The sequence below is a fragment of the Tupaia chinensis genome, unplaced genomic scaffold (assembly GCF_000334495.1).
Source record: "Tupaia chinensis unplaced genomic scaffold, TupChi_1.0 Scaffold000054_1, whole genome shotgun sequence".
In the NCBI taxonomy this organism is placed as follows: domain Eukaryota; kingdom Metazoa; phylum Chordata; class Mammalia; order Scandentia; family Tupaiidae; genus Tupaia; species Tupaia belangeri.
In genome coordinates, this window is record NW_006159512.1 from 9151698 (window position 1) to 9163266 (window position 11569).

At 48.4% G+C, this 11569-nt stretch overlaps 1 protein-coding gene and 2 long non-coding RNA genes across 3 annotated transcripts in view; 2 read left to right on the forward strand and 1 right to left on the reverse strand.

The window, feature by feature from the left end:
• The window catches only part of LOC102471051 (uncharacterized), a 13761-nt gene extending 8881 nt beyond the window's left edge, over positions 1-4880 (forward strand). Inside the window, exons 2-3 of the long non-coding RNA XR_333461.1 lie at positions 1843-1938; positions 4265-4880. This is a non-coding gene — a long non-coding RNA (uncharacterized LOC102471051). The remainder of the gene's footprint in view (positions 1-1842; positions 1939-4264) is intronic.
• GABRB1 (gamma-aminobutyric acid type A receptor subunit beta1) overlaps positions 1-11569 on the forward strand; it is a 353552-nt gene that overhangs the window by 254037 nt on the left and 87946 nt on the right. The gene's annotated exons all lie outside the window — the stretch shown is intronic.
• Positions 10797-11569, reverse strand: part of LOC102470758 (uncharacterized) — a 1705-nt gene continuing 932 nt past the window's right edge. Inside the window, exons 3-4 of the long non-coding RNA XR_333460.1 lie at positions 11045-11241; positions 10797-10936 (exon numbers count right to left, since the gene is read on the reverse strand). This is a non-coding gene — a long non-coding RNA (uncharacterized LOC102470758). The remainder of the gene's footprint in view (positions 10937-11044; positions 11242-11569) is intronic.

Genomic DNA, 11569 nt, shown 5'->3' on the forward strand with positions numbered 1-11569 from the left:
CACACACACACACACACACACACACACACACACACAGTGTGTTTCAAGCCACCAGGTCTGGGACTTGAACTGCAGTGGACTATGTGAGAGTCCAGTGATATAATCACCTGCTGGTCTCATGTATCTAAAATTTTTAAAGATTGGGTTTTTCAATATACGTTTTCTAAAGTAACAATTTTTTTCCCTAGGACACATGCACTCATCGGAGAGAGAGAGAGAGTGACGGGGAAAGTGAGAAGTCATCCCCCAGGGGGAATGGTCACGCCACAATCCTTTCTCCTCCATTCTCCTCCCAGGATCTTGGGCACACACACACACATACATGCCTGGCATGATTTTCAAGCCACCAGGTCAATAACTTGAACCACAGTAGACCGTGTGGGAGTCCAGTGACATAATCGCTACGGCATCTGCTGGCCCCTAAAGTAACAAATTTATATTCATCATTTTAATATGTCTTGACTCACTGCAAAGATAACAAGCCCTATTGGCTGACTCTTCCATAACGAGGTGGAAAAAGCACAGGGTAGGAGCCACCGTGTCTGGATTTGATCCAAGCTTTGTTGCTTAGACCAACCACTACAATGTCCCTGATTCTCCCGTCTGTGGAATGGGAGCAATAACACCCCGTGAAATGCCGACCACAGAAAAGCGCCCACTAGAAGCTCGCGTCTCCTCGGCATCACCGTGATCCTATGATGCCAGATTTGAGTTCGTCCCCCAAAGTCGTGTGCTGAGTCACTGTCATCGAAGTAGGAGGGTGAAACCGTGATCAGTAACGGCGTTGACAGGAGAGGCTGTAGGTGAGAGACCAGTGCTTGGGGGGATAGCGCAGGGGCCCCCACGACCTGGTCCTGGTGGGTCTGTAAGGAGAGAAAAAGAGGCAGGCGGCAACCCACGTGGAACCCAGGCCACGTTCTCCTGCCCACAGGCACGTTCTGAGACACGCAGACGGCCACCAGAGACGGCTCTCCAAACCAGGAGCTAAATAAACCCGTGTGTTTACAAATCACCCCGTTTCAGCCATTGCCTGCCATTCGTCATGGGATGCACTGGAACAGTCACCTCCAGGAAGAGCAGACGTGGCCGCTGGGAAGACAGCAATCGAGACTGCATTGTAAGCTGCTGAGCTGGTGCACGGCACCCAGGAAAACCGTCATATGCTGTCCGGTATTCAGAGGGCCGTGAACCCTGCACCTGCCGGCCTGGCGATCACCGATCAGCTCTGAGTTCCGGTCGTCTCACGGCCTGTCAACCAGAACATTCCACCACCCTGGTCAACGTGGCCATTAACTTCCGCATGATGGGACAGGGAAATAAGAGTGGTGGCTTTTCCTGCGTTTGTTTTCAGTGGAGGGCGTGTGAGAGGATCTCAGAGAACCCCCTCAACCACGACTGGCTGACTGCGTGAACAACGTGAAGGGGGATGGGAGGAAATCCCTTCTCAGATTTCAGAACGTGTAGAAGAATTAGAGCTGATTCTGCGAGCGAGACGGCCCTGCGGGAGAACCAGCTTGGGCTGGGCTCTGAGGCTCTTCCCTCCTGGGCAGGCCACGTGCCCTCCCCCAGAGCCGCCACGTAGGGCCGGTGCAGTCAAACACCATGGCCAGGCCTCTGCCCTAGCACCGTGCTGGAAAACAATGAGACAGTGGCAAGATTATCTCAGAAGCTAGCCCAGAACAGCAGTCCCTCTAGATAATCCTCAGCCGGTGCTTCCATTTTGAGCCAAATCTATAATATTTCCCCCAAAAAGAACAACAGCCACTCTATCCAAACCAAAAACCATAACAAGTGGTGGATTCTATTGATTTTAACTTCACTAAGTACTTTTTATTTCTTCAGGATACTGTCTGCCTCCAGATCCTGACCATATCGGTACCTGATTTGCCGAGCGCCTGACGTTTGTGACAGTCACACATTGCTGGTTGGCACATTTAGGTTTGCTTACTTTATGTATTTTGTCTGTTTCTTCATAGCATCAAATGAGGAAAGAGTATTTCAAAGATCTTTTCTGGCATATTTCTATATCTAATCTCTTTTAGTTAAGCAAAGGCTACTAAGAAATATTAAAATGTGGGGCTGGCAAGTGGTGTGCTGGTTAAAGCGCTGGACTCCTACCTAGCTGACCATGGTTCAAGTCCCAGACCTGGTAGCTTACTCTCTCTCTGTCTCTTTCTGGTGAGCACATATGTCCTCTAGCAAATTAAAATAATAATAATAAATAAAATTTAAAAAATAATTCTTTAAAAAAAGAAATATAAAAATGTAATAACAGATTTCATCAAAGCCCTTCCATTTCTGTCTCTTCTCTGACAATGAGGCTATGTGACATATTTGGGGGAGTTTGTGGTAAGTTTGTTCCTAGGTTTTTTTTTTTTTTTTTGGAGAGGTTTTCACTCTAGGGCGCGTGCGCTCACCAGACAGACAGAGAGACATAGAGACAGAAAGCGAGAAATCACCCCCAGGGGGGATGGTCATGCCGCAATCCCTTCTCCTCCATTCTCCTCTCGGGATCTTGGGCACACACGCACACACGCCCGGCATGAGTTTTAAGCCACCGGGTCCGGGACGCGAACCGCGGTCGACTACGTGGGAGTCCAGCGACATAGCCATTACGCTAACTGCTGGTTCCCGTTCCTAGGTATTTTCATCACAAGTAAATACATAACTCAGTTATTGCTAGCATTTGATCAAGGTGAACCAAGAATCTTTATTTCATTTAAGTTAATGCTTTGGGTGGTTCGTTGGTAGAAATGTCTAGAATCTTCCTTCTAACTGTAAAGGAATCTCCCTTTTCCCATCTCGATAAGTAAGGCGGGTGGGAGAAGAGACGCCAGCCCCACCAAAGACTTCCGCTTCCTTAGAGTAAAATGGGAGTGGTAGTAACTATCTAAGACGTCACCACGCCTGGCCTGTAGTAGACACTGGTTTTTGTTTTTGTGTGGAATATACATGTACATAGTTCCAGAACCCTGTAGCTTTCCGAGGTCTGTTAGAGACGCGTCCTACACCCTCTATTACCTATTGCCCTCCGACCCCTCAACTAGCAGCAAGTAGTTTCAATTCTCTCAGTTTCGTCACCTTTACATTTTTAGACATTACTTGTACTGTTACTTCTTGATCTTTCTACACTTTTTCACACACTTCCACCTTCCCCTGCACACTTTCATCTCACAGATACTGATGTCTAATGACCGAGCAACGCTTGCAGCATTAAATCTGCAAGCTCGTCCCTGGGGCCAGAAACAGCTACTTCTCTGCAGCTTTGCCACTGTCCCCCGGGAGCGCCAGGCCTCTCCTCATAACCCAGTAATGGAGGAGGCATTGCCGGCAGCGGCCGTGGGCCCTGGCGTGTGGCCAGTCAAGGCCAGTTGGAAGATATTTGAGAGGTGTAACGTCATTACTAGCTATACCACAATGTTGGTGGTACTGAAAGTCAGCGTTCGGACTTTTTCACAGCTGAGCCACTCGGTGTGCTTTGTCCAAATTCCCCATTATTAAATTACCCCCACACTCTCTGTCCCGGGCACACAGCCCTTCTCAAACACACACGTCCTCTGTCAGGTGAGCCCACCTTGAGCCACCTTTCCTGTAACTGTGTTCTTGTGCGCCCATTAGACCTACGCCTGCCAGGACACTGTCATCTTAGGGTCTCCTCTCCCACATCCTAGGAACTTCTTTTTTTTCAATACTGAAGGCTCTGCTTCCTGAATCCTATGTCTTCTTCCTTAGTTTCCATCTCAACAGAACCCTCTCAGTGGCTTCCTAAGAGCGACTGCAGGAAAGATAAACTTTTCTTATTTTAAGAAAGATTTTGTTATAGGGTGCACACACTCACCAGAGAGACAGAGACAGAAAGCAAGAAGTTTCATTCTCTGGGGGGATGGCCATGCCACAATCCCTTCTCCTCCATTCTCCTCTCAGGATCTTGGGCATGCACGCACACGCGCCCGGTGTGAGTCTCAAGCCTCCAGGTCCAGGTCTTGAACCATGGTCGACCTTGTAGGAGACCAGTGAAATAACCATTACACCATTTGCTGGTCCCAGCAAGATCAGCTTTGTAAGATCTCACATGTCTGACAATGACTTTATTCTCTAACGTCAGGTCCCAATGACTTCTGTGTCAGAAATCAACTCATCTCACAACTTAGAAAGCAACGCCCCAGTGTCTTTCAGCATCCGGTCTTGTAGTTGAGAATGTCAGTGCTGTTCTAATTTGTGAATAGTTGTACGTGCATCTTATTTTTCCTTGCCAATATTTTAGGCTCTTCATTCCTAAAATACCAACTTCCACAATGAGGAGCCCTACGTGAGCTGTTGGATTATGCTGGCTACCATACGGGACTGTCGGCTGGTCATACGGGGAGAGTCCTCCCGTGGGAGTCGAACACTGGCTTTCTCAGGTTGGCTTCTCCCACTTAGCGACATGCATTTAAGGTTCCTGCGTGTAGGTGTCAGGGCCTGATAGCGCATTTCTGGTTATTGCTGAACAATATCCCGTTGCACGAATGTTCCCCAATTTCCCCATTTTCCTGTCTCGGTTGTTCCCGTGTTTTGAATAAAGCTGCTGTTAACACGCATGTGCAGGTTTCTGTGTGGACGTCAGTTTTAAACTCATTTAGCAAATAGCAAAAACGCACAGTAGCCGCATCATATGGTAATAGAATATTTACATTCGTAAGAAATGCCAAACTGTCTTCTCAAGTTACTGAACCATTTTGAGCTCCCACAAACAAGACACGAGAATTCCTGCTTCTCTTTGCTGGTATTCAGCGTCATCGGTATTCTGGATTCTAGCCTTTCTAATAGGTATCTCACTGTTTTACTGTGAGAAAACCTCAGAAACGGTTATTGGAAGATGGGATTAAAGTACAAGTTTCCTTTGGGGCAAACAGAAATTGAAATGCGTGCATAATTTCTTCGTGAAACACATTTTCCATGAATTTTCGAAGAACCGTCCTAATTTGCAGCTCTTCAATGCGATACGAGGAGCAGCATCTTTTTTTATGCCTATCTGCCATCTGCGTAGCTGCCTTGGTAAGGAGGCTGTAAAGATCTCTCCTCGTTGTTAATTGGGTTGTTTGTTTTCGTAGTATCGAGTTTTAGGAGCTCTCTGTGTATTTTGGATGCCAGTCCTTTGTCAGATACGTGCTGTGTACCATTTTGTTTTTAAACGGTCTTAATAGCACTTTCCATCATTTAAAAATAAAAACAAAAGAGTGTAAATACTGAGAAGTTGTCCACAGCGCCCACTAGTACCACCCAAATCCATCCTTTTCCCTTTTCCCTCGCCACTTTTATTAGTTCTTTGTTTATCCTTCAAGGCTCTCCTGATGAAAATACAAATACAAATGTATATTCTTATTTTTTCCACTTTCTTAACGAAAGTACATCCCATTCCCCCATCATTCTCCACCGTGCTTTGCAGGTCTTGGGCGTGTGTCTGCCGCATGTCCTAGAGCTCGCTCCGTTGGCATGCACCTGTGTCACACTCCGGGGTGTGGATGTCCTCCCTTCGGGCTCGGAGGCTCCCTGCTGTTGGATACTGGCACGCTCACTTTCAAGGCGCCGGTGCTCCCAGCTGCTGAGACTTGCCCACGCGCCGTGATAAACGCTGGGTGCTTCCTAGCTTTCCCCCATTTCCAGCTTAGCTTCTGGTTCCTGATCATGCGGGCAGCTTCCACTTGTCTGTCTGCTTCGGTTTCTGGATTTTCTTTTCTTTTTTTTGTTAGAGGTTTTTGCCTTAGGGCACACTTGCTTGCAGTGCGGGGTGGGGGGGGAGGGGGGGACAGGGAGACACAGATAGACAGACACAGTGAGAGGGAAAGTGAGCAATCACCCCCGGGGGGATGACCAGGCAGAAATCCTTTCTCCTCCATTTCTGCTCCCAGGATCCTGGGCGTGCATGCACGTGTGCCCAGTGTGAGTTTCAAGCCACTGGGTCCGGGGCTCGTACTGCGGTCGGCCAGGTGGGAGTCCGGTGCCATGACTGCTCTGCCATCTGCTGACCCCATCGGGTTCTCTTTCGTTCAGCGCTGGGCATGGCAGTAAGGTCCTGAGAGTGGAGGACGAGTCCCTCGATGTCGGAACAGGTCCGCTCTCATTGTCCGTGCTTCCCCTGGACCCTTTCAGACTGTGGGCGTTCCTTTCCAGATAAATAGACTCAATGTTCACAAATGAAAATGATCTCAGAAGGAATGAGAAGGTGGGGCACGACTTTAATTCTGCAGCAGCTAACAGAGACAGTAGGGTCCAAAACGCCCTGGGCCACCCGGCAGGGGGCGCTGCTGCAGCCGATCTCTGCTCCCTGTCTGTGGCCGGGAATAGGACTTCGCTAGAAATCAGAGACAGCAATGGCTGCAAAGGAGACAGAGGACCGGAGAAGGGGACGAATCATAGGAAACACGAGTTTCTGGGCCACAGGAGTCATGGAGGTTAAGGAGCCTGGATCCCACATGGCCGACTGTGTAGTTTGAGTCCCGGACCGGCAGCTTGAAAAACGCACTGTTGCGTGTGCGTGTGTGCCCAGAATCCCAAGAGGAGAATGGAAGAGAAGGGATTGTGGTGTGGCCGTCCTCCCTAAGAAGTGATTTCTCACTGCCCTTTTCCGTCCTTCTCCAGTGAGCGCGGGTACCCTATAGCAAAAGGACAAAATGTCTCTGAGGCCAGTGACCAGCTGACACTAAATGCTCGCCCCGTATCTGTGGTGAACACTGCCACCTTTTGGACACCCACATCTCTGTGTCTCTCTATCTCCCATCCTGTAAGGCGGGCCACTGTCAACCTGAAAGTGCCTGACACTTGCCCGGCACTCCTTGCAGCCTGGCACGAGACACTCCGAGCTCCCGCCGACCACGCAGACTCACTCGGATGGCAGATCAGAAGGTAGTGACATAGAGGGACAGGCACCGAGGCTCCCCCGTGGCACGAGCAGCCCGTAACGCCACTGCTGGAGAGCGTCCCATGGCGTCTCTGGTCTCCAGCCGCGGTGGTGTGATGTGAGCGATGTCTTGCACGTCACAGGACTGGCGCTAGGGCATCCATCTGGCCACGGCTCCTGGACGGTGGCCTCAGCACCTGCTTCCCCGGTGCCCCGGCAATCTGTGAACTGCTGAAATCAATCTTTAAAAAACCCTTTCCACTTAAACCAGCTGCAGTCCGTCCTCACCGCCCTTCACTAAAAACCTGAACTAAAGATATAGACAATATATAGAGACACGGATTGGCCTGGCTCTGTGGCCTGGTGGCTAAGGCAGGATCCTACATGGGCGATGGCATGGTTCAAGTCCCAGCCAAGGTGACTTGAGAAACATTCTGGGCACGTGTGTGTGCGCCCACAATTCTGAGAGGAGGGAGATACGGAGAAGGGGTCGAGGGTGACCATTCCCCACTGGCTGAGTCCTTTCTCACTTTTCCCACCCCTCTGTCTCTCTCTGGCAAATGCACAAGCCCTCTGGCAAAATAACAAAACAAAAAGGAAAAAATATAGAGACAGGTTACATATTGAACCCAATTTAGGATGGCTCCCTTTATGGTTGTTCTACCCTTCCATGGGTTCCTTGAGCCCTAGACCCTCCCAGTGGAGGAGCATCAGTATAAGTGCCTTGCGAGCCTGCGGTCTGACAAGACGGTGCAAGACGACTTCACAGCACTTTACTCCTTGACTCGTCACCACACGCAGTTATTTCCACTTTGCAGATGAGGACAGTAAGGCAATGAGCTGCTTTGCTCAGAGACAGACTGCTAGACACGGTCGGAGCCCGGCTTCAACCCAGCAATGTGACTGTAACGCCACTCAGCTTGAGCGTATACAGGAGTGACGCGTACTCACAATTCTTAGGATGTAAATGTCTATAGGTAGTTACAGTAGAGCTCTCCCGAGAAACAGGAGTAATGGGATGCGTTTACAGATACAGAGAGAGATTTACTGTAAGCATCGGGCGCCCACGACTGGGGGGGGCCGGTAAGTGTAGAGTCCGCAGGCAACCAAGGTCCTGAGCCCAGGGGAGACCTAATGTCACAGCCCGAGCGGGAGGCAGTCTGGAAGGAGAATTCCCTCTGCATGTGTCTGTGTCCAAGCTTCCTTCTACAGGAGATTGCTGTGGGATTGGAGTCCACGCTTAGGACTTCATTTTCACTTAGGTACGTCTATAAAAACCCTATCTCCAAATTCAGGTGTGTTCTGAGATACTGGCGTTCAGATTCAACATGGGAATTTTGAGGTGGAAGACGCAGTTCAGCCCACAATAGTAGCGATTCATTGACCCCTAATGTAAATATAATTTGAAGGCACAAATGCAATCGTGAGGATTTTTCTGAGTTTGAGTGATGTAGCCATAGATTATCTTGGGGCCTCCTCAGTTTTGAAAAGACCAGTCCTGCCTATGACCACCATTATTGGGAAAAAATCATAGCTCGGTAAGAGGAATGATTTCTAATGGTATCAAAACAGTGACAATTTACTGTCTATGTTAGTAACTAAACAAGAGGGTGTTGACTATTACACAAAGTAACGACCAATGACTGAGGACCTGGATCTACTAATCACCCTGGTTTATCGATGCTGATATCCTTGTACAGAAAAGTCACATTGCACCCACAGATAGGAACCATTATTACACGTCTGTTTAGAAAATGCTAAGTACAGGAGCCACCAGGTGCTGTAGAGGTTAAGGTGCTGGACTCCCATGTGGTTCACTGAGTTCCAGTCCCAGACCCAGTGGCTTGAAATTCATGCTGAACGTGTGTGTGTGTGCCCAAAATCCTGAGAGGAGAATGGAGGAAAAGGGATTATGGCGTGGCCATCCCCCCGGAGAGTGATTTCTTGCCTTCTCTCTCTCTGTCCCTCCAGTGAACACATGCACCCTATAGCAAAAATCTCTCGAAAAAAAAAGAAAGAAAGAAAAAAGAAAATGGTGACTACAATACTATTGGTAAGATCTTGCATGTCTTACCTAAATAAGTGAGGCACAATGATGTCTCGCTGTGCCAAAATTCAGGTGGTTTCCTTAACAAGCGGTGTGAAGAGAACTAGTTCCAGTAGAGATGTCTAGTGTGCAGCCACTTGGAGAATCATGTAAAACGGAATCATTATAATACAGAACGTGCTTGGCTTCTCAAACATCCTTCATGGGGACCAGCAGTTAGCGTAATGGCTATGTTGCTGGACTCCCATGTGGTCGACCGCGGTTCGAGTCCCGGACCCGGTAGCTTAAACTCATGCCAGGCACATATGTGTGCATGTCCAAGATCCTGAGAGGAAAATGGAGAAAAAGGGATTGTGGTGTGGCCACCCCCCTGGGGGGTGATTTCTCACTTTCTTTCTCTCTGTCTCCCTCTTTCTGGTGAGTGCACGTACCCTATGGCAAAAACCTCTCAAATAAATAAATAAATAAATAATCCTTCACGTGCAGGAAGTGCGGGGTCTCAGCTATGGTCTCGCAGCTCTTGCGAAGATCTCAGACCTCGGGGGGCAGACAGCATCGTGAAGTCTGAGGCCACCCTCAGCGACGAGCACCGCCCTGGGAACGTGTTCTGTGAAGATTTGTTGTTCAGTAGTTGTAAGTGAAGGTGAGCATTTAGAAAGGAAACCTTGGGTCCAGCAGGTGGCATGGTGGTTGAAGCGTTGGATTCCCACATGGCTGGCCACTGTTTGCGTCCCGGACCTGGCGGCTTGCTTTCTCACTTTCTCTCTCTCTGGTAAGTGCATGAGTCCCTATAGCAAATTTAAAAATAATAATAACAGGGGCCAGTAGGTGACATGGTGGTTAAGGTGCTGGACTCCCACGTGGTTGACTGCAGTTCAAATCCCAGACTTGGTGGCTTAAAACACACAGGGCACATGTGTGTGTGCCCAGAATCCTAGGAAGAGAATGGAGGAGAAAGGATTGCGGCATAGCCATCCCCCCTGTGGGGTAATTTCTCACTTTCTCTCTGTCTCTCTAGTGAGTGCATGTACCCTGTAACAAAAATAAATAAATAAATAAATAAACTCTCAATAATAATAAATAAAATTAGATCAATAAGTCTTAAAAAATAAAAGAAACCCTAACTCCTCTACGATTTATTTAACTTCACCAAAGCATCTTGCCTTTGTAGAGAACTTTGTACTTTTCAAAGTGCTTGCACATACATTAGTCCTCTGCATCTAAATGGTCCTTGATTGGCTTAAAAGTTAAATCAACTTCCTATCGTGTCTAACTGTCTTCAAGAGCACTTTAGGAGCTGAAAAAGTGACCCAATGTGAGGCGATTGCTCTGAGAGCATCTGGAAGTCAAGGCGTTGTTACAGACTCGCGAACAATGAAGCCACGGAGTCAAACCGCTATGGGGATTCTAGAAATTACACACTGTTCTTCAGTCCCTAACTGTGTACCTTGTTTTCACACCATTTTCTTAAGGCCGGCTCTCAAGGGCCATTTACCCATCTTAAAAAAATTCTGACGAAAACGTGCTTTGAGTCTCAGTCTGCCTTTACACGAATAGCCACACCTACATATTCTTAAACCTAAACTAAAGGTGACTTGTGGCCCAAAGACCCTAACAAGGACGAGTGCTGTAAGAAGGGGGCCTGCATATCAGCCCCTCCACTAACAGACGGGGGCTTCTTCTCTCCGCCAAGTCGTGGTCTGCGTTTCTGCCCACGTGCCTTCGGCATCACACGGGAAGTGAGCCGGATTCCTGTTTTGTGTCACTCTGGGAGCCCGTCCCATTGACCGACATTAGGTGGGGGAATCACCCGATTTGTCCAAATACACTTACGTGGTGCACAACAAAGCATTGGCTGTTCCCACCCACTGCAAGAAAACTTTCCAAAAAAATTTAAAAATAAGGAATGGACGCGACACGGTCTCGAGGGCTGTTTGTGATCCTGCTTCCGGAGCCGGTAGCCACGGAGACATGTGTGCTGTCGGAGCAGGGGGGCTGTTTCTTCTGAGCTACAAATACAGAGAGTAGAAAGATCACTTTTAGCATTCAAAGCCTAAGTAACAACCTTAGTCTTGCCCATAAGTTGTTCTCAACCTATGGATTGCAGGAATACTCACTCAGAGCTGTTTTCTATTTATTTGGTGTCAAATTATGAGGATGAATCCAGCCTTCAGATGCACGTAAGGAAACAGTAGCTGATCCCCTGTAACAGGTGTGGAAGGCGCCGTCCGTGCTGAGTGTAAAACGCATCTCCAGCTGGAGCTGATTACGGTGTGCGGTGACGGATTGATCGAGGTGGAAGTGCAGAGAAAGCCTGTCAAAGATACTTTCTGATATGGATCGGAGTGTGTAATTCTAGGGAGAAACTCGTAATGCCCTTACAGTTGGCCCTATAGATAGCATCTCTCCTATGCTAATGCAGAATCTCCACTTTATTTCTTTAGCATCTGAATTTGAATACTCAGATCTACTCAAATACTGTTCATGAGGACCAGCAGATGGCGTAGTGGTTACGTCACTGGACTCCCACGTAGTCAACCACAGTTCGAGTCCTGGACCCTTAAAACTCACGCTGGGTGTGTGTACGTGCCCAAAATCCCGAGAGGAGAATGGAGGAGAAGGGACTGTAGCATGGCCATGCC